This window comes from Anser brachyrhynchus, assembly GCF_964034855.1.
Source record: "Anser brachyrhynchus genome assembly, contig: SCAFFOLD_79, whole genome shotgun sequence".
Taxonomy (NCBI): domain Eukaryota; kingdom Metazoa; phylum Chordata; class Aves; order Anseriformes; family Anatidae; genus Anser; species Anser brachyrhynchus.
The window spans coordinates 67082-88697 of NW_027663906.1; the positions used below are offsets into that span (position 1 = coordinate 67082).

The 21616-nt window shown below is 47.5% G+C and overlaps 2 long non-coding RNA genes across 2 annotated transcripts in view; one reads left to right on the forward strand and one right to left on the reverse strand.

Annotated features, from left to right (window-relative positions):
• The window catches only part of LOC308186677, a 30770-nt gene extending 19901 nt beyond the window's left edge, over positions 1–10869 (reverse strand). The window contains exon 1 of the long non-coding RNA XR_013944186.1: positions 10316–10869. This is a non-coding gene — a long non-coding RNA (uncharacterized lncRNA). The remainder of the gene's footprint in view (positions 1–10315) is intronic.
• Positions 1–21616, forward strand: part of LOC308186673 — a 195811-nt gene that overhangs the window by 9163 nt on the left and 165032 nt on the right. The window lies entirely within an intron of this gene.

The window sequence follows — 21616 nt, forward strand, 5'->3', positions numbered from 1 at the left end:
TTGGCCGGAAAGGCTTCTCAGATGATGAATATTAGTATGATTACGGCTACTATTGAGATTAGGGAGCCGATGGAGGAAATGGTGTTTCATAGTGTGTAGGCGTCGGGATAGTCCGAGTATCGTCGGGGTATTCCTGCTAGGCCTAGGAAGTGCTGGGGGAAGAACGTTAGGTTTACTCCTGTAAATATTACCCCGAAGTGGGCTTTTGCTCATGTTTGGTGTAGGGTAAACCCAGTGAGTAGTGGGAATCAGTGAGTAAATCCTGCTAGAATGGCAAAGACGGCGCCTATGGATAGGACGTAGTGGAAGTGGGCAACTACGTAGTACGTGTCGTGCAGGGCGATGTCTAGGGAAGAGTTTGCAAGAACGATTCCTGTTAATCCTCCGATGGTAAATAGGAAGATAAATCCTAGAGCTCATAGTATTGGGGGGGTCTCATTTGATTGTTCCTCCGTGCAGGGTGGCTAGTCAGCTAAATACTTTGATTCCGGTAGGGATGGCAATGATTATAGTGGCTGATGTAAAGTAGGCTCGGGTATCAACGTCTATTCCTACTGTAAACATGTGGTGAGCTCAGACGATGAATCCTAGGAAGCCGATGGATAGTATGGCTCAGACTATTCCCATGTAGCCGAAGGGCTCCTTTTTGCCTGAGTAGTACGTGACTACGTGTGAGATGATTCCAAACCCCGGTAGGATCAGAATATAGACTTCTGGGTGTCCGAAGAATCAGAATAGGTGTTGGTACAGGATTGGGTCTCCTCCTCCAGCGGGGTCGAAGAATGTGGTGTTTAGGTTTCGATCAGTTAGTAATATTGTAATACCGGCGGCGAGTACGGGGAGTGATAGAAGGAGTAGGATGGCGGTAATTAGTACGGATCAGACAAATAGTGGGGTTTGGTATTGTGAGAGTGCGGGGGGTTTTATGTTGATGGCTGTGGTGATAAAGTTGATGGCCCCAAGGATGGAGGAGATACCGGCTAAGTGGAGTGAGAAGATAGCCAGGTCTACTGAAGCTCCGGCGTGGGCAAGGTTACCTGCTAGGGGAGGGTAGACAGTTCAGCCTGTGCCGGCGCCAGCTTCTACAGTGGATGAGGCTAGTAGGAGGAGGAATGATGGGGGGAGGAGTCAAAAGCTTATGTTGTTTATTCGCGGGAATGCTATGTCGGGGGCACCGATTATGAGGGGGACTAATCAGTTGCCGAATCCTCCGATCATGATGGGTATGACTATAAAGAAGCTTATTACAAAGGCGTGAGCGGTAACGATTACATTGTAAATTTGGTCGTCGCCTAGGAGAGTTCCTGGTTGTCCTAGTTCTGCGCGGATTAATAGGCTGAGTGCGGTGCCGACTATTCCTGCTCATGCCCCGAAGATGAGGTACAGGGTGCCAATATCCTTATGGTTAGTGGAAAATAGTCATCGGTTGATGAAGGTGACGGGTAAGATGGCTGAGTGTTGAAGCGTTAGGCTGTAGTCCTTTTTACAGAGGTTTAATTCCTCTTCTTATCGGCTCTGTAGTGAAATTCATGTTGAGTTGCAAGCTCATCGATGCGCACTAGGGTGCGTCAGGGTCTTTGTAGGCAGAAGCCAATTGGTTTAGGCATTTAGCTGTTAACTAGAGTTTTGTGGGATCGAAGCCCATCTGTCTAGGGAGGCTTTAGCTTAATTAAAGCGTCTGACTTGCATTCAGAAGATACAGGTTAATATTCTGTAAGTCTTAATGTGCAGAAACTAAGAGGGTTTAACTCTTATTTAAGGCTTTGAAGGCCTTCGGTTTGGGGTGTTATCCTAAGTTTCTAGACAATGGCATGTATTATTGGGGACAGGGGAAGTAAGAGGATTGATAGTGAGGCAAGGACCGCAGTAGGTGTGCTTGGGGCTTTGCTAGTGTATCATTGTTTTATGTGGTTAGAGGAGTTGGGGGGAAGGGTAATTGTTGAGTGGTATGCGAGGCGTAGGTAGAAGAAGAGGCTGAGCAGTGATAGCATGGCAATTGCCATGGCTGCTGGTGTTATTTCCTGTTTAGTTAGTTCTTGGATGATAAGTCACTTTGGTATAAAGCCTGTTAATGGGGGGAGGCCTGCTAGGGATAAAAGTACTAGTATTAGGGTGGCGTTTAGCACTGGGGTTTTTGTTCATGAGGTTGTGATCATGGATAGGTTAAGGGCTTTGATTTTGTTAAGGGCTAGGAATACGGCTGATGTTATGATTGTGTATAGGTAGAAGGTAAGTAAGGCCAATTTGGGGCTGTAAACTAGGATGATGGTGATTCAGCCTAAGTGGGAGATGGACGAGAAGGCTAGGATTTTGCGTGTTTGTGTTTGGTTCAGTCCTATTCAGCCTCCTAGTGCTGTTGAGGCTAGGGCCATGGCGGTGAGTAGAGCTGGGTCGAGGGATTTGGATGTTAGTAGGAGCAGGGTTAGTGGGGGGAATTTTATGAGGGTCGAGAGTAGCAGGGCTGTTATTAGTGGCGATCCTTGTAGTACTTCTGGGAATCAGAAGTGAAATGGCACTAGGCCCAGTTTAATAGCGATTGCTGCTGTCAGTAGTAGACAGGAGGTTGGGTGGTTTATTTGTGTGATGTCTCATTGGCCGGTGACTCAGGCATTGGTTATGCTAGAGAATAGGACCAGGGCGGAAGCAGCTGCTTGGGTTAGGAAGTATTTCGTTGCGGCTTCTACTGCTCGTGGGTGGTGGGATTTGGCAATTAGGGGAATGATGGCTAGTGTGTTGATCTCCAGTCCTGTCCAGGCCAGAACTCAGTGGTTGCTGGAAATTGTGATTGTGGTGCCCAAGATGAGGCTGAAGGTTATGATTGGGGTCGCGTAAGGGTTCATTAGTAGAGGAGGGGGTTAAACCATCATTTTCGGGGTATGGGCCCGATAGCTTGATTAGCTGACTCTACTAGAAAATAATATAAGGGAAGTATGGAGAATTTTGATTTCTCTTGTGTGGGTTCAATTCCTACTTTTCTAAGGTCAACAGGAAATGAGAGGGCTGTTATACCTCTATGTTCACTTTATCATAGTGACCCTTTGTAGTTCAGGCACATTTCCTTATGTAAGGAGGTAGGCCTGCATAGCAGATAGGTATGCTGATGTGTCAGAGGCACAGAGCTAGTGTGAGGGGTAGGAAGTTTTTTCATAGTAGGTGCATTAGTTGGTCATATCGGAATCGTGGGTATGAAGCTCGGACCCATAAGAAACCAGAAGATAGTAGGAGGACTTTTGTGGCTAGGATGACGGGGAATAGTTCTGTGGGTGGCCCTAGGGCGCTTGGGTTTAGGAATATGATGGCTGTAAGTGTATTTATTAGCATAATGTTCGCATATTCAGCTAGGAAGAATAAGGCGAAGGGTCCTGCGGCGTATTCAACGTTAAACCCTGAGACTAGCTCAGATTCACCCTCTGTGAGGTCAAAAGGAGCTCGGTTTGTCTCTGCTAGGGTGGATACGTATCATATTATTGCTAGGGGTCATGAGGAGAAAATGAAGTATAGAGGCTCCTGTGCGATGGCAAAGGAGCTGAGTGTGTAGCTTCCGCTTAGTATGATTATTGATAGCAGGATTATGGCCAGTGTCACTTCGTATGAAATGGTCTGTGCTACTGCCCGTAGGGCTCCGATTAGTGCGTATTTTGAGTTCGAGGCTCAGCCTGATCATAGGACTGAGTAGACGGCTAGGCTTGACATGGCTATTAGGAAGAGAACTCCGAGGTTTAGATCTGCTAGGGGAAATGGGAGTGGTAGTGGTGCTCAAGTGGTGAGGGCTAGGACAAGGGCTAGTATTGGTATCAGAATGAATAGAAGTGGGGAAGAGGTAGAGGGTCGGATGGGCTCTTTGGTAAATAGTTTCAGTCCGTCCGCAAATGGTTGAAGTAGGCCAAAAGGCCCGACAACGTTAGGGCCTTTGCGGGATTGTATGTAGCTTAGGATTTTCCGTTCTACTAGGGTTAGGAAGGCTACGGCAATCAGGATTGGGATGATGTATAGGAGGGATATAACGAGGTAGCTTAGTGTTGTTATTTGAATCATGGGTGAAGCTAGGGAGAGGATTTGAACCTCTGGGGAAAGGGCTTAAGCCTTCTGCACTTGCCGGGCTCTGCCACTCTAGCTGGTCCTTTTCTAGGATTGAAAGTGGTGGGGGAAGGCCCTCTTCACGGTTTAGTTGGTTTCACTGCTTGGAGGGGGGGGGCGTGCTTGTGGTATTGGCCCCACTTTCCCGGTCCTTTCGTACTGGGGAGAGTGTGTCATAGATAGAAACCGACCTGGATTGCTCCGGTCTGAACTCAGATCACGTAGGACTGTTAATCGTTGAACAAACGAACCCTTAATAGCGGCTGCACCATTAGGATGTCCTGATCCAACATCGAGGTCGTAAACCCCCCTGTCGATATGGGCTCTTGAGGGGGATTGCGCTGTTATCCCTGGGGTAGCTTGGTCCATTAATCAATTATATTGGGTCTGGTCACTGTTAGCACTTTGAGGGGTAGCTCTAGGTAAAGAGGTATGGTCTTGTTTTTGGAGGATTTGTTCTCCTCCAAGGTCGCCCCAACCGAAAAATATCGACCAGGCTCTGCGATGGTAGTGGCCCCAGTGGGGTTGATTGAGGATTCGCGGTGGTCGTTGATTTTTAAGTTCCACAGGGTCTTCTCGTCTTATGTTCACATCCCCGCTTTTGCACGGGGAGATCAATTTCACTGATTATCTGTGAGAGACAGTTAAGACCTCGTTTAGCCATTCATACAAGTCTCGATTTATGGGACAATTGATTGCGCTATCTTTGCACGGTTAGGATACCGCGGCCGTTAAACCTAAGTCACCGGGCAGGCATCACCTTCAATACTTGTTTAATTTGCTGAAGGCTATGTTTTTGGTAAACAGTCGGGCCTTATTAATTTGCCGAGTTCCTTTCACAGATTTTAATCGCTCTTATAGGCGCTCCTGAGTCGGGTTAACAGGGTTAGTTAATACGTGGTCTTGTAGGGGTTTTTGTATCTGTCTAGGTCTGTTAATAATGTTTCTATGTAAGCTTGCGCCGTTAGAGGGGTGTGGCCCTGTACATGAGGGGCCTAGGATGATTCCTAGGATTGTTATGAGGATGGCAGCGGTTTTGGTGATAAGGGGTATGGTTATTGGGGGGGTTTTGGTTGGTGTGATGAAAGAGGTAATGATTATTCCTGCTGTAATGCTGCCTAGGGCGAGTCGGGTTAGGGGGGCGGTGATTAGTGGGTTGTTTTCGTTTATTGATACTATTGGGGGGATTCGGGTTTGTCCAGCTTGGACTAGGATGGTTATGCGGATGCTGTAGGTTGCGGTGAATGCTGTGGCTATAAGGGTTAGGAGTAGGGCTCAAGTATTTAGGTATGATGTGTTTAAGCTTTCGATGATGAGGTCTTTTGAGTAGAATCCGGCTAGGAATGGGGTTCCTATCAGCGCCAGGTTTCCGATGGTTAGGCAGGAAGTAGTGACTGGGAGTATTTTCTGTAGGCCTCCTATCTTTCGGATATCTTGTTCTCCGTTTAGGTTGTGGATGATAGACCCTGAGCATAGGAATAGTATGGCTTTAAAGAAGGCATGGGTTGAGATGTGTAGGAAGGCTAGTTGTGGGAGGTTTAGTCCGATAGTGACTATTATTAGTCCTAGTTGGCTGGATGTTGAGAAAGCAATGATTTTTTTGATGTCATTTTGGGTTAGGGCGCATGTGGCAGCGAATAGGGTTGATAGAGCACCTAGGCATAGGCAGGCAGTTAGGGCTGTCTGGTTGGTGGCTAGCAGGGGGTGCATGCGGATGAGCAGGAAGATTCCGGCTACTACTATGGTACTGGAGTGCAGTAGGGCTGATACTGGGGTGGGGCCTTCTATTGCTGCGGGCAGTCATGGGTGGAGTCCAAATTGGGCGGATTTTCCTGCGGCTGCGAGGATTAATCCTATGAGGGGGAGGATTGGGGTTTGGTGGGGGTGTACGGCTTGTTGGATCTCTCAGGTGTTGAATGTTGAAGCTAGTCATGCTATGCTCAGGATCAGTCCGATGTCTCCGATTCGGTTGTAGATTACGGCTCGTAGGGCGGCGGTGTTGGCATCTGCTCGGCCTTGTCATCAGCCGATGAGAAGGAAGGACATGATTCGTACTCCTTCCCAGCCTACGAATAGGAGGAATATGTTGTTTGCGGTTGTTAGGAGGAGTATGGCGACTAGGAATGTCAGTAGGTAGGTGAAAAATTTTGTTACGTATGGCTCTGAGGCCATGTATCATATGGCGAATTGTAGGATTGATCATGTTACAAATAGGGCGATTGGAAGAAATGTTATTGAGTATTGGTCTATTTTTAGGCTCAGGGGGATTTTAAAGTTTATAATGAATTTTCACTCCCAGTGGCAGGTGACAGATTCTACTCCCGAGTAGATGAATGCGGTTGTAGGGGCTAGGCTAATTAGGAATGCGGTTTTAACAGCGCGGGTGGTGGCTTGTGGGGTGTTTTTAAAGTTTTTAAATAGAAATGGCAGGATGATTGGGGTTAGGAGGATTGTCAGCGTGAGTAGTGTGAGGGAGTTGATTAGTAGTGTGGGGTTCACTACTTTTACTTGGATTTGCACCAAGATGGGTGGTTCCTAAGACCAGTGGATTGCTGTTATCCTTTAAAAGTAAGGGGGCTGAGGTTTTAGGCTCAGATGTAAGAGTTAGCAGCTCTTGTTGGTTAAACCCTCCCCTCGGCAGGTAAGAAGGTTTGAACTTCTATTCTTAGAATCACAGTCTAATGTTTGGTTTAAACTATACTTGCATGAGGGGATTCCGGAGATCAGTTCGGGTTTGCGGATTAGGAGGAATATTGGGATAATGTGGAGTGTTATGAGCAGGTGTTCTCGCGTGGTTGAGTTTTGCATAGATGTGATGTGGGAGGGGATTGAGCCTCGTTGGGTCATTAGTAGTATGAATAAGGTGTAGGAGGCGGTTAGTAGGGTTGCGATTCCTGTTAGGATGATCGTGAAGGCAGATCAGTTGAATAAGGTGATTATAATGGTTAGCTCTGCTATGAGGTTTGTTGTTGGGGGTAAGGCTATGTTTGTTAGATTGGCCAGCAATCATCAGGTAGCTATGAGTGGTAGGAGAGGTTGTAGGCCTCGTGTGAGTAGTAGAATTCGGCTGTGCGTACGTTCATAGTTTGTGTTGGCTAGGCAGAATAGTATGGAGGAAGTTAGTCCATGGGAAATTATTAGGATCATTGCCCCTGAGAATGATCAGTGGGTTTGGATTATTCCTGCGGCGATAACTAGGCCTATGTGGCTAACGGATGAATAAGCGATTAGTGATTTTAGGTCTGTCTGTCGTAGGCAGATTGAGCTAGTCATTAGGGCGCCTCATAGGGCCAGGGTTAGGAAGGGGTAGTGCAGGAGGTTGGACAGTGGGCCCATAAATAGAGTGACTCGTATAATTCCGTATCCTCCTAGCTTTAGTAGTAGGGCGGCGAGGAGTATTGAGCCTGCGATGGGTGCTTCTACGTGGGCTTTTGGCAGTCAGAGGTGTAGGCCGTATAGTGGGGCTTTTACTATGAATGCTATGAGCAGTGCTAGACCTGATAGTATTCCTGTCCATGAGGTGGATAGGGTTGGGTGGGTTAGTTGTAGGGTTGGCAGGTGCAGGGTGCCAATTTTCACGTATAGGTGTATGATTGTGATTAGCAGGGGTAGAGAGCTTACCGGCGTGTAGAATAGCAGGTAGATGCCAGCGCTTAGGCGTTCTGGTTGGTTCCCCCATCGGGTGATTAAGATTAGGGTGGGAATGAGGGTTGCTTCAAATGAGATGTAAAATAGTGCTAGTTCTGTGGTGGAAAAGGCTAGTAGGATGAATGGCTGGACTGCGACTAAGGTTGAGATAAAGATTCGTTTGCGTTGTAGGGGTTCTTGTTGCAGGTGGTTTTGGCTTGCTATGATTATGAGTGGGAGTAGTCAGCAGGATAGTACTAGGAGGGGGGATGAGATTTGGTCAATTCCTGTTCAGTTGGATAAAAATTTGTAGGGGTAGTAGGTTGGGATTAATCACTGTAGGCTTAGGGCAGCGATTAGGAGGCTGTATAAGGTGGTGTTAGTCCATAGAAATTTTGGTGGAGACAGCAGGGCTGTTGGAAGAAGTATGATTGTGGGTAGGATGATTTTTAGCATTGCAGGAGGTTTAGGTTGTGTAGATGGTCGGAGCCATGTGTGCGGGTGGAGGCTACTAGGATGGCCAGGCCTGTGCCCGCCTCACACGCTGAGAAGGTTAGCATGAGAATTGGTACCATGGTGAATGAGGAGACTTGGTTTTCGATGGATCATATTGATAGGCCTACGAATATCGATAATATTATGCTTTCAAGGCATAGTAGGGCGGATACTAGGTGGGTTCGGTGGAAGGCTAGTCCTAGTCCGCTGAAAATGAAGGCTGAGTAGAAGCTTAAATGTAGGGGCGACATAAGAAAGTTACAGGGTTGGCTGTAATCTGCTGGGTCGAAACCAGCTATCTTTTTGGTTAGACTAACTTTCTGTTATTCTGCTCATTCTAGGCCCCCTTGAATTCACTCGTAGGCCAGTCCGAGTGTTAGGAGAAGGAGGATCACTACAGTTCAGGTGAGGGTCATTAGGGGGGATTGGAGTTGGACGGCTCATGGCAGGGGGAGTAGGAGGGCGATTTCTAGGTCGAATAGGACGAACAGGATGGCTACTGAGGAAGAATCGGACTGAGAATGGTAATCGAGCAGATCCAAGTGGGTCGAATCCACATTCGTACGGTGAGAGTTTCTCTGAGTCGGGGTTTATTTGGGCGAGTCAGAAGTTTAATGCGGTTAGGGCGGCGCTTAGGATTGATGATAGGGCGAATATGAACATGAGTGCGTTCATTGCTCTCCTCTGGGTTTATACCAGATTCTAGAGATTGGAAGTCAATTGTAATTAATATACTAGAAGAGCAAGATCCTCATCAGCAGATGGTTATGTAGAGGAATAGTCAGATGACGTCTACGAAGTGTCAGTATCAGGCTGCTGCCTCGAATCCGAAGTGGTGGTCTGATGTAAAGTGGAACTTGATCAGTCGGAAGAGGCAGACGGTCAGGAAGGAGGATCCGATGATTACGTGGAGTCCGTGGAATCCAGTGGCAACGAAGAAGGTAGATCCGTAGACGCTATCGGCGATTGAGAATGGGGCTTCGTGGTATTCTATTGCTTGTAGGGCTGTGAAGTAGAATCCCAGGAGGATCGTTAGGGTTAGGGCGTGGATGGCGTGTTTTCGGTTTCCTTCTGTGATGCTGTGATGGGCTCACGTTACGGTAACGCCTGAGGCTAGTAGGATGGCTGTGTTTAGTAGGGGGACTTCTATCGGGTTGAGTGGTTTAATTCCTGTTGGGGGTCATTGGCCTCCTAGTTCTGGGGTTGGGGCCAGGCTCGAGTGGAAGAACGCTCAGAAGAACCCTAAGAAGAAGAATGCTTCGGATGTGATGAAAAGGATTATGCCGTATCGTAGGCCTTTTTGGACTGTGGGAGTGTGATGGCCTTGGAAGGTGCTTTCTCGTACAATGTCTCGTCATCATTGGAGTATTACTAGGAGTATTGAGATGAGGCCTAGGGTTAGTAGTATGGATGAGTTGTAGTGGAATCACATGATTAATCCTGAGGTTGTGAGTAGGGCGGCGGCTGCCCCGAAGATTGGTCAAGGGCTTGGGTCAACTATGTGGTATGAGTGTGCTTGGTGTGCCATTAGATGTTTTCTTGTAAGTATAGGCTTAGAAGGAGCACGAAGACGTAGGCCTGGATTATGGCTACTGCTACTTCTAGGATGGTTAGGAGTAGTAGGATGATTATTGTTAGGATGGATACTGCAGGAAGGGTGGGTATTAATGCAATGGAGGCTGTAGAGATGAGTTGGATGAGTAAGTGTCCTGCTGTAAGGTTGGCTGTAAGGCGGACTCCGAGGGCTAGGGGGCGGATTAGTAGGCTGGTTGTTTCGATCAGGATTAGTGCGGGGATTAGGGGTGTAGGGGTACCTTCGGGTAATAGGTGGGCTAAAGAGGCTGATGGTTGGTTTCGTAGGCCTGTTAGTAGTGTGGCGAGCCATAGTGGGAAGGCTAGGGCTATGTTCATAGATAGTTGGGTGGTTGGGGTGAATGTATATGGAAGGAGGCCTAGAAGGTTGATTGTAAGAAGTATGATTATTAGGGATGTAAATATTATGGCTCATTTGTGGCCATTTTTGTTGAGTGGGACTATTAGTTGTTTTGTGATTAGGTGAAGGAGTCATGTTTGGATAGTAGAAAGGCGGTTGTTGATTCATCGGTTGTTTGGGGACGGGAATAGTAGGGCTGGGAAGAGTAGGGATAGTAGGATTAAGGGGATGCCGAATAGATTGGGGCTGGAAAATTGGTCAAAGAAGCTTAGGTTCATGGTCAGGATCATGGTGTGGGTTTGGTAGTGAGGGAGGTCTTATTTGATGGGGGGTTGGTTGTGGTGAAGGCTAGTAGTTTTGGTTGGATGAGGAGTGCTAGGGTTAATCAGGTTATAATTATGATTGAAAATCATGGTGCGGGGTTAAGCTGTGGCATATCATTAAGGAGGGGGAAGTCCCTCTTTGGCTAGCTTAAAAGGCTAGTGCTGTTGCATAGCTTCTTAATGATTAGGATGATGATAGAAGGGACGATCAGGCCTCGAAATGTGGGAGTGGGGTTGATTCTACTACAATGGGTATGTAGCTGTGATTAGCCCCGCAAATTTCTGAGCATTGTCCGTAAAAAATCCCAGGCCGGGTGGTAATGAATGAAGTTTGGTTTAGTCGGCCTGGGATTGCGTCTGTTTTAACTCCGAGCGTTGGGACTGCTCAGGAGTGGAGTACGTCTCCTGCAGTAATGATCACGCGGATGGGGGATTCTATTGGGATAACTACGCGGTGGTCAACTTCTAGCAGTCGGAAGTGGCCGTTGGGTAAGTCTGGGGTGGGCACTATGTAGGAGTCGAAGGATAGGTCTTTGAAGTCTGTGTATTCGTAGCTTCAGTATCATTGGTGGCCGATGGCTTTTAGGGTGAGGTCTGGTTCATCGATTTTGTCCATTATGTAGAGGATTTGTAGGGATGGGAGGGCGAGGAGTACCAGGACGATAGCAGGTAGGATTGTCCAGATCAGCTCTACTTCTTGGGCGTCTACAGCATTGGACGAGAGTTTTTCTGTTAGTATGTGGGCTAAAAGGTAGAGAACTAGGCTGCAGATAGCTAGGGCAACGATTAGGGCGTGGTCGTGGAATTCAACGAGTTCTTCTATGATGGGTGATGAGGCGTCTTGGAATCCTAGTTGGGAGTGGTTGGCCACATGAGATGTACAGGATTTTTACCTGTGATTTAGTCTTGACAAGGCTATGTAATTGGTTTACTAACGTCTCATAAGAAAGAAGCATGAGCGGTTAATGCAGTTGGCTTGAAACCAGCATGTGAGGGTTCGATTCCTTCCTTTCTTGTACTTGGACGAAGGCCGGTTCCTCGAAAGTATGGTATGGGGGAGGGCAGCCGTGGATTCATTCAACGTTTGTGGTAGTTAGTTCTGGTTGTAGGACTTTTCGTTTGGCCGGAAAGGCTTCTCAGATGATGAATATTAGTATGATTACGGCTACTATTGAGATTAGGGAGCCGATGGAGGAAATGGTGTTTCATAGTGTGTAGGCGTCGGGATAGTCCGAGTATCGTCGGGGTATTCCTGCTAGGCCTAGGAAGTGCTGGGGGAAGAACGTTAGGTTTACTCCTGTAAATATTACCCCGAAGTGGGCGTTTGCTCATGTTTGGTGTAGGGTAAACCCAGTGAGTAGTGGGAATCAGTGAGTAAATCCTGCTAGAATGGCAAAGACGGTGCCTATGGATAGGACGTAGTGGAAGTGGGCAACTACGTAGTACGTGTCGTGCAGGGCGATGTCTAGGGAAGAGTTTGCAAGAACGATTCCTGTTAATCCTCCGATGGTAAATAGGAAGATAAATCCTAGAGCTCATAGTATTGGGGGGGGTCTCATTTGATTGTTCCTCCGTGCAGGGTGGCTAGTCAGCTAAATACTTTGATTCCGGTAGGGATGGCAATGATTATAGTGGCTGATGTAAAGTAGGCTCGGGTATCAACGTCTATTCCTACTGTAAACATGTGGTGAGCTCAGACGATGAATCCTAGGAAGCCGATGGATAGTATGGCTCAGACTATTCCCATGTAGCCGAAGGGCTCCTTTTTGCCTGAGTAGTACGTGACTACGTGTGAGATGATTCCGAACCCCGGTAGGATCAGAATATAGACTTCTGGGTGTCCGAAGAATCAGAATAGGTGTTGGTACAGGATTGGGTCTCCTCCTCCAGCGGGGTCGAAGAATGTGGTGTTTAGGTTTCGATCAGTTAGTAATATTGTAATACCGGCGGCGAGTACGGGGAGTGATAGAAGGAGTAGGATGGCGGTAATTAGTACGGATCAGACAAATAGTGGGGTTTGGTATTGTGAGAGTGCGGGGGGTTTTATGTTGATGGCTGTGGTGATAAAGTTGATGGCCCCAAGGATGGAGGAGATACCGGCTAAGTGGAGTGAGAAGATAGCCAGGTCTACTGAAGCTCCGGCGTGGGCAAGGTTACCTGCTAGGGGAGGGTAGACAGTTCAGCCTGTGCCGGCGCCAGCTTCTACAGTGGATGAGGCTAGGAGGAGGAGGAATGATGGGGGGAGGAGTCAAAAGCTTATGTTGTTTATTCGCGGGAATGCTATGTCGGGGGCACCGATTATGAGGGGGACTAATCAGTTGCCGAATCCTCCGATCATGATGGGTATGACTATAAAGAAGCTTATTACAAAGGCGTGAGCGGTAACGATTACATTGTAAATTTGGTCGTCGCCTAGGAGAGTTCCTGGTTGTCCTAGTTCTGCGCGGATTAATAGGCTGAGTGCGGTGCCGACTATTCCTGCTCATGCCCCGAAGATGAGGTACAGGGTGCCAATATCCTTATGGTTAGTGGAAAATAGTCATCGGTTGATGAAGGTGACGGGTAAGATGGCTGAGTGTTGAAGCGTTAGGCTGTAGTCCTTTTTACAGAGGTTTAATTCCTCTTCTTATCGGCTCTGTAGTGAAATTCATGTTGAGTTGCAAGCTCATCGATGCGCACTAGGGTGCGTCAGGGTCTTTGTAGGCAGAAGCCAATTGGTTTAGGCATTTAGCTGTTAACTAGAGTTTTGTGGGATCGAAGCCCATCTGTCTAGGGAGGCTTTAGCTTAATTAAAGCGTCTGACTTGCATTCAGAAGATACAGGTTAATATTCTGTAAGTCTTAATGTGCAGAAACTAAGAGGGTTTAACTCTTATTTAAGGCTTTGAAGGCCTTCGGTTTGGGGTGTTATCCTAAGTTTCTAGACAATGGCATGTATTATTGGGGACAGGGGAAGTAAGAGGATTGATAGTGAGGCAAGGACCGCAGTAGGTGTGCTTGGGGCTTTGCTAGTGTATCATTGTTTTATGTGGTTAGAGGAGTTGGGGGGAAGGGTAATTGTTGAGTGGTATGCGAGGCGTAGGTAGAAGAAGAGGCTGAGCAGTGATAGCATGGCAATTGCCATGGCTGCTGGTGTTATTTCCTGTTTAGTTAGTTCTTGGATGATAAGTCACTTTGGTATAAAGCCTGTTAATGGGGGGAGGCCTGCTAGGGATAAAAGTACTAGTATTAGGGTGGCGTTTAGCACTGGGGTTTTTGTTCATGAGGTTGTGATCATGGATAGGTTAAGGGCTTTGATTTTGTTAAGGGCTAGGAATACGGCTGATGTTATGATTGTGTATAGGTAGAAGGTAAGTAAGGCCAATTTGGGGCTGTAAACTAGGATGATGGCGATTCAGCCTAAGTGGGAGATGGACGAGAAGGCTAGGATTTTGCGTGTTTGTGTTTGGTTCAGTCCTATTCAGCCTCCTAGTGCTGTTGAGGCTAGGGCCATGGCGGTGAGTAGAGCTGGGTCGAGGGATTTGGATGTTAGTAGGAGCAGGGTTAGTGGGGGGAATTTTATGAGGGTCGAGAGTAGCAGGGCTGTTATTAGTGGCGATCCTTGTAGTACTTCTGGGAATCAGAAGTGAAATGGCACTAGGCCCAGTTTAATAGCGATTGCTGCTGTCAGTAGTAGACAGGAGGTTGGGTGGTTTATTTGTGTGATGTCTCATTGGCCAGTGACTCAGGCATTGGTTATGCTAGAGAATAGGACCAGGGCGGAAGCAGCTGCTTGGGTTAGGAAGTATTTCGTTGCGGCTTCTACTGCTCGTGGGTGGTGGGATTTGGCAATTAGGGGAATGATGGCTAGTGCGTTGATCTCCAGTCCTGTCCAGGCCAGAACTCAGTGGTTGCTGGAAATTGTGATTGTGGTGCCCAAGATGAGGCTGAAGGTTATGATTGGGGTCGCGTAAGGGTTCATTAGTAGAGGAGGGGGTTAAACCATCATTTTCGGGGTATGGGCCCGATAGCTTGATTAGCTGACTCTACTAGAAAATAATATAAGGGAAGTATGGAGAATTTTGATTTCTCTTGTGTGGGTTCAATTCCTACTTTTCTAAGGTCAACAGGAAATGAGAGGGCTGTTATACCTCTATGTTCACTTTATCATAGTGACCCTTTGTAGTTCAGGCACATTTCCTTATGTAAGGAGGTAGGCCTGCATAGCAGATAGGTATGCTGATGTGTCAGAGGCACAGAGCTAGTGTGAGGGGTAGGAAGTTTTTTCATAGTAGGTGCATTAGTTGGTCATATCGGAATCGTGGGTATGAAGCTCGGACCCATAAGAAACCAGAAGATAGTAGGAGGACTTTTGTGGCTAGGATGACGGGGAATAGTTCTGTGGGTGGCCCTAGGGCGCTTGGGTTTAGGAATATGATGGCTGTAAGTGTATTTATTAGCATAATGTTCGCATATTCAGCTAGGAAGAATAAGGCGAAGGGTCCTGCGGCGTATTCAACGTTAAACCCTGAGACTAGCTCAGATTCACCCTCTGTGAGGTCAAAAGGAGCTCGGTTTGTCTCTGCTAGGGTGGATACGTATCATATTATTGCTAGGGGTCATGAGGAGAAAATGAAGTATAGAGGCTCCTGTGCGATGGCAAAGGAGCTGAGTGTGTAGCTTCCGCTTAGTATGATTATTGATAGCAGGATTATGGCCAGTGTCACTTCGTATGAAATGGTCTGTGCTACTGCCCGTAGGGCTCCGATTAGTGCGTATTTTGAGTTCGAGGCTCAGCCTGATCATAGGACTGAGTAGACGGCTAGGCTTGACATGGCTATTAGGAAGAGAACTCCGAGGTTTAGATCTGCTAGGGGAAATGGGAGTGGTAGTGGTGCTCAAGTGGTGATGGCTAGGACAAGGGCTAGTATTGGTATCAGAATGAATAGAAGTGGGGAAGAGGTAGAGGGTCGGATGGGCTCTTTGGTAAATAGTTTCAGTCCGTCCGCAAATGGTTGAAGTAGGCCAAAAGGCCCGACAACGTTAGGGCCTTTGCGGGATTGTATGTAGCTTAGGATTTTCCGTTCTACTAGGGTTAGGAAGGCTACGGCAATCAGGATTGGGATGATGTATAGGAGGGATATAACGAGGCAGCTTAGTGTTGTTATTTGAATCATGGGTGAAGCTAGGGAGAGGATTTGAACCTCTGGGGAAAGGGCTTAAGCCTTCTGCACTTGCCGGGCTCTGCCACTCTAGCTGGTCCTTTTCTAGGCTTGAAAGTGGTGGGGGAAGGCCCTCTTCACGGTTTAGTTGGTTTCACTGCTTAGAGGGGGGGGGCGTGCTTGTGGTATTGGCCCCACTTTCCCGGTCCTTTCGTACTGGGGAGAGTGTGTCATAGATAGAAACCGACCTGGATTGCTCCGGTCTGAACTCAGATCACGTAGGACTGTTAATCGTTGAACAAACGAACCCTTAATAGCGGCTGCACCATTAGGATGTCCTGATCCAACATCGAGGTCGTAAACCCCCCTGTCGATATGGGCTCTTGAGGGGGATTGCGCTGTTATCCCTGGGGTAGCTTGGTCCATTAATCAATTATATTGGGTCTGGTCACTGTTAGCACTTTGAGGGGTAGCTCTAGGTAAAGAGGTATGGTCTTGTTTTTGGAGGATTTGTTCTCCTCCAAGGTCGCCCCAACCGAAAAATATCGACCAGGCTCTGCGATGGTAGTGGCCCCAGTGGGGTTGATTGAGGATTCGCGGTGGTCGTTGATTTTTAAGTTCCACAGGGTCTTCTCGTCTTATGTTCACATCCCCGCTTTTGCACGGGGAGATCAATTTCACTGATTATCTGTGAGAGACAGTTAAGACCTCGTTTAGCCATTCATACAAGTCTCGATTTATGGGACAATTGATTGCGCTATCTTTGCACGGTTAGGATACCGCGGCCGTTAAACCTAAGTCACCGGGCAGGCATCACCTTCAATACTTGTTTAATTTGCTGAAGGCTATGTTTTTGGTAAACAGTCGGGCCTTATTAATTTGCCGAGTTCCTTTCACAGATTTTAATCGCTCTTATAGGCGCTCCTGAGTCGGGTTAACAGGGTTAGTTAATACGTGGTCTTGTAGGGGTTTTTGTATCTGTCTAGGTCTGTTAATAATGTTTCTATGTAAGCTTGCGCCGTTAGAGGGGTGTGGCCCTGTACATGAGGGGCCTAGGATGATTCCTAGGATTGTTATGAGGATGGCAGCGGTTTTGGTGATAAGGGGTATGGTTATTGGGGGGGTTTTGGTTGGTGTGATGAAAGAGGTAATGATTATTCCTGCTGTAATGCTGCCTAGGGCGAGTCGGGTTAGGGGGGCGGTGATTAGTGGGTTGTTTTCGTTTATTGATACTATTGGGGGGATTCGGGTTTGTCCAGCTTGGACTAGGATGGTTATGCGGATGCTGTAGGTTGCGGTGAATGCTGTGGCTATAAGGGTTAGGAGTAGGGCTCAAGTATTTAGGTATGATGTGTTTAAGCTTTCGATGATGAGGTCTTTTGAGTAGAATCCGGCTAGGAATGGGGTTCCTATCAGCGCCAGGTTTCCGATGGTTAGGCAGGAAGTAGTGACTGGGAGTATTTTCTGTAGGCCTCCTATCTTTCGGATATCTTGTTCTCCGTTTAGGTTGTGGATGATAGACCCTGAGCATAGGAATAGTATGGCTTTAAAGAAGGCATGGGTTGAGATGTGTAGGAAGGCTAGTTGTGGGAGGTTTAGTCCGATAGTGACTATTATTAGTCCTAGTTGGCTGGATGTTGAGAAAGCAATGATTTTTTTGATGTCATTTTGGGTTAGGGCGCATGTGGCAGCGAATAGGGTTGATAGAGCACCTAGGCATAGGCAGGCAGTTAGGGCTGTCTGGTTGGTGGCTAGCAGGGGGTGCATGCGGATGAGCAGGAAGATTCCGGCTACTACTATGGTACTGGAGTGCAGTAGGGCTGATACTGGGGTGGGGCCTTCTATTGCTGCGGGCAGTCATGGGTGGAGTCCAAATTGGGCGGATTTTCCTGCGGCTGCGAGGATTAATCCTATGAGGGGGAGGATTGGGGTTTGGTGGGGGTGTACGGCTTGTTGGATCTCTCAGGTGTTGAATGTTGAAGCTAGTCATGCTATGCTCAGGATCAGTCCGATGTCTCCGATTCGGTTGTAGATTACGGCTCGTAGGGCGGCGGTGTTGGCATCTGCTCGGCCTTGTCATCAGCCGATGAGAAGGAAGGACATGATTCGTACTCCTTCCCAGCCTACGAATAGGAGGAATATGTTGTTTGCGGTTGTTAGGAGGAGTATGGCGACTAGGAATGTCAGTAGGTAGGTGAAAAATTTTGTTACGTATGGCTCTGAGGCCATGTATCATATGGCGAATTGTAGGATTGATCATGTTACAAATAGGGCGATTGGAAGAAATGTTATTGAGTATTGGTCTATTTTTAGGCTCAGGGGGATTTTAAAGTTTATAATGAATTTTCACTCCCAGTGGCAGGTGACAGATTCTACTCCCGAGTAGATGAATGCGGTTGTAGGGGCTAGGCTAATTAGGAATGCGGTTTTAACAGCGCGGGTGGTGGCTTGTGGGGTGTTTTTAAAGTTTTTAAATAGAAATGGCAGGATGATTGGGGTTAGGAGGATTGTCAGCGTGAGTAGTGTGAGGGAGTTGATTAGTAGTGTGGGGTTCACTCCTTTTACTTGGATTTGCACCAAGATGGGTGGTTCCTAAGACCAGTGGATTGCTGTTATCCTTTAAAAGTAAGGGGGCTGAGGTTTTAGGCTCAGATGTAAGAGTTAGCAGCTCTTGTTGGTTAAACCCTCCCCTCGGCAGGTAAGAAGGTTTGAACTTCTATTCTTAGAATCACAGTCTAATGTTTGGTTTAAACTATACTTGCATGAGGGGATTCCGGAGATCAGTTCGGGTTTGAGGATTAGGAGGAATATTGGGATAATGTGGAGTGTTATGAGCAGGTGTTCTCGCGTGGTTGAGTTTTGCATAGATGTGATGTGGGAGGGGATTGAGCCTCGTTGGGTCATTAGTAGTATGAATAAGGTGTAGGAGGCGGTTAGTAGGGTTGCGATTCCTGTTAGGATGATCGTGAAGGCAGATCAGTTGAATAAGGTGATTATAATGGTTAGCTCTGCTATGAGGTTTGTTGTTGGGGGTAAGGCTATGTTTGTTAGATTGGCCAGCAATCATCAGGTAGCTATGAGTGGTAGGAGAGGTTGTAGGCCTCGTGTGAGTAGTAGAATTCGGCTGTGCGTACGTTCATAGTTTGTGTTGGCTAGGCAGAATAGTATGGAGGAAGTTAGTCCATGGGAAATTATTAGGATCATTGCCCCTGAGAATGATCAGTGGGTTTGGATTATTCCTGCGGCGATAACTAGGCCTATGTGGCTAACGGATGAATAAGCGATTAGTGATTTTAGGTCTGTCTGTCGTAGGCAGATTGAGCTAGTCATTAGGGCGCCTCATAGGGCCAGGGTTAGGAAGGGGTAGTGCAGGAGGTTGGACAGTGGGCCCATAAATAGAGTGACTCGTATAATTCCGTATCCTCCTAGCTTTAGTAGTAGGGCGGCGAGGAGTATTGAGCCTGCGATGGGTGCTTCTACGTGGGCTTTTGGCAGTCAGAGGTGTAGGCCGTATAGTGGGGCTTTTACTATGAATGCTATGAGCAGTGCTAGACCTGATAGTATTCCTGTCCATGGGGTGGATAGGGTTGGGTGGGTTAGTTGTAGGGTTGGCAGGTGCAGGGTGCCAATTTTCACGTATAGGTGTATGATTGTGATTAGCAGGGGTAGAGAGCTTACTAGCGTGTAGAATAGCAGGTAGATGCCAGCGCTTAGGCGTTCTGGTTGGTTCCCCCATCGGGTGATTAAGATTAGGGTGGGAATGAGGGTTGCTTCAAATGAGATGTAAAATAGTGCTAGTTCTGTGGTGGAAAAGGCTAGTAGGATGAATGGCTGGACTGCGACTAAGGTTGAGATAAAGATTCGTTTGCGTTGTAGGGGTTCTTGTTGCAGGTGGTTTTGGCTTGCTATGATTATGAGTGGGAGTAGTCAGCAGGATAGTACTAGGAGGGGGGATGAGATTTGGTCAATTCCTGTTCAGTTGGATAAAAATTTGTAGGGGTAGTAGGTTGGGATTAATCACTGTAGGCTTAGGGCAGCGATTAGGAGGCTGTATAAGGTGGTGTTAGTCCATAGAAATTTTGGTGGAGACAGCAGGGCTGTTGGAAGAAGTATGATTGTGGGTAGGATGATTTTTAGCATTGCAGGAGGTTTAGGTTGTGTAGATGGTCGGAGCCATGTGTGCGGGTGGAGGCTACTAGGATGGCCAGGCCTGTGCCCGCCTCACACGCTGAGAAGGTTAGCATGAGAATTGGTACCATGGTGAATGAGGAGACTTGGTTTTCGATGGATCATATTGATAGGCCTACGAATATCGATAATATTATGCTTTCAAGGCATAGTAGGGCGGATACTAGGTGGGTTCGGTGGAAGGCTAGTCCTAGTCCGCTGAAAATGAAGGCTGAGTAGAAGCTTAAATGTAGGGGCGACATAAGAAAGTTACAGGGTTGGCTGTAATCTGCTGGGTCGAAACCAGCTATCTTTTTGGTTAGACTAACTTTCTGTTATTCTGCTCATTCTAGGCCCCCTTGAATTCACTCGTAGGCCAGTCCGAGTGTTAGGAGAAGGAGGATCACTACAGTTCAGGTGAGGGTCATTAGGGGGGATTGGAGTTGGACGGCTCATGGCAGGGGGAGTAGGAGGGCGATTTCTAGGTCGAATAGGACGAACAGGATGGCTACTGAGGAAGAATCGGACTGAGAATGGTAATCGAGCAGATCCAAGTGGGTCGAATCCACATTCGTACGGTGAGAGTTTCTCTGAGTCGGGGTTTATTTGGGCGAGTCAGAAGTTTAATGCGGTTAGGGCGGCGCTTAGGATTGATGATAGGGCGAATATGAACATGAGTGCGTTCATTGCTCTCCTCTGGGTTTATACCAGATTCTAGAGATTGGAAGTCAATTGTAATTAATATACTAGAAGAGCAAGATCCTCATCAGTAGATGGTTATGTAGAGGAATAGTCAGATGACGTCTACGAAGTGTCAGTATCAGGCTGCTGCCTCGAATCCGAAGTGGTGGTCTGATGTAAAGTGGAACTTGATCAGTCGGAAGAGGCAGACGGTCAGGAAGGAGGATCCGATGATTACGTGGAGTCCGTGGAATCCAGTGGCAACGAAGAAGGTAGATCCGTAGACGCTATCGGCGATTGAGAATGGGGCTTCGTGGTATTCTATTGCTTGTAGGGCTGTGAAGTAGAATCCCAGGAGGATCGTTAGGGTTAGGGCGTGGATGGCGTGTTTTCGGTTTCCTTCTGTGATGCTGTGATGGGCTCACGTTACGGTAATGCCTGAGGCTAGTAGGATGGCTGTGTTTAGTAGGGGGACTTCTATCGGGTTGAGTGGTTTAATTCCTGTTGGGGGTCATTGGCCTCCTAGTTCTGGGGTTGGGGCCAGGCTCGAGTGGAAGAACGCTCAGAAGAACCCTAAGAAGAAGAATGCTTCGGATGTGATGAAAAGGATTATGCCGTATCGTAGGCCTTTTTGGACTGTGGGAGTGTGATGGCCTTGGAAGGTGCTTTCTCGTACAATGTCTCGTCATCATTGGAGTATTACTAGGAGTATTGAGATGAGGCCTAGGGTTAGTAGTATGGATGAGTTGTAGTGGAATCACATGATTAATCCTGAGGTTGTGAGTAGGGCGGCGGCTGCCCCGAAGATTGGTCAAGGGCTTGGGTCAACTATGTGGTATGAGTGTGCTTGGTGTGCCATTAGATGTTTTCTTGTAAGTATAGGCTTAGAAGGAGCACGAAGACGTAGGCCTGGATTATGGCTACTGCTACTTCTAGGATGGTTAGGAGTAGTAGGATGATTATTGTTAGGATGGATACTGCAGGAAGGGTGGGTATTAATGCAATGGAGGCTGTAGAGATGAGTTGGATGAGTAAGTGTCCTGCTGTAAGGTTGGCTGTAAGGCGGACTCCGAGGGCTAGGGGGCGGATTAGTAGGCTGGTTGTTTCGATCAGGATTAGTGCGGGGATTAGGGGTGTAGGGGTACCTTCGGGTAATAGGTGGGCTAAAGAGGC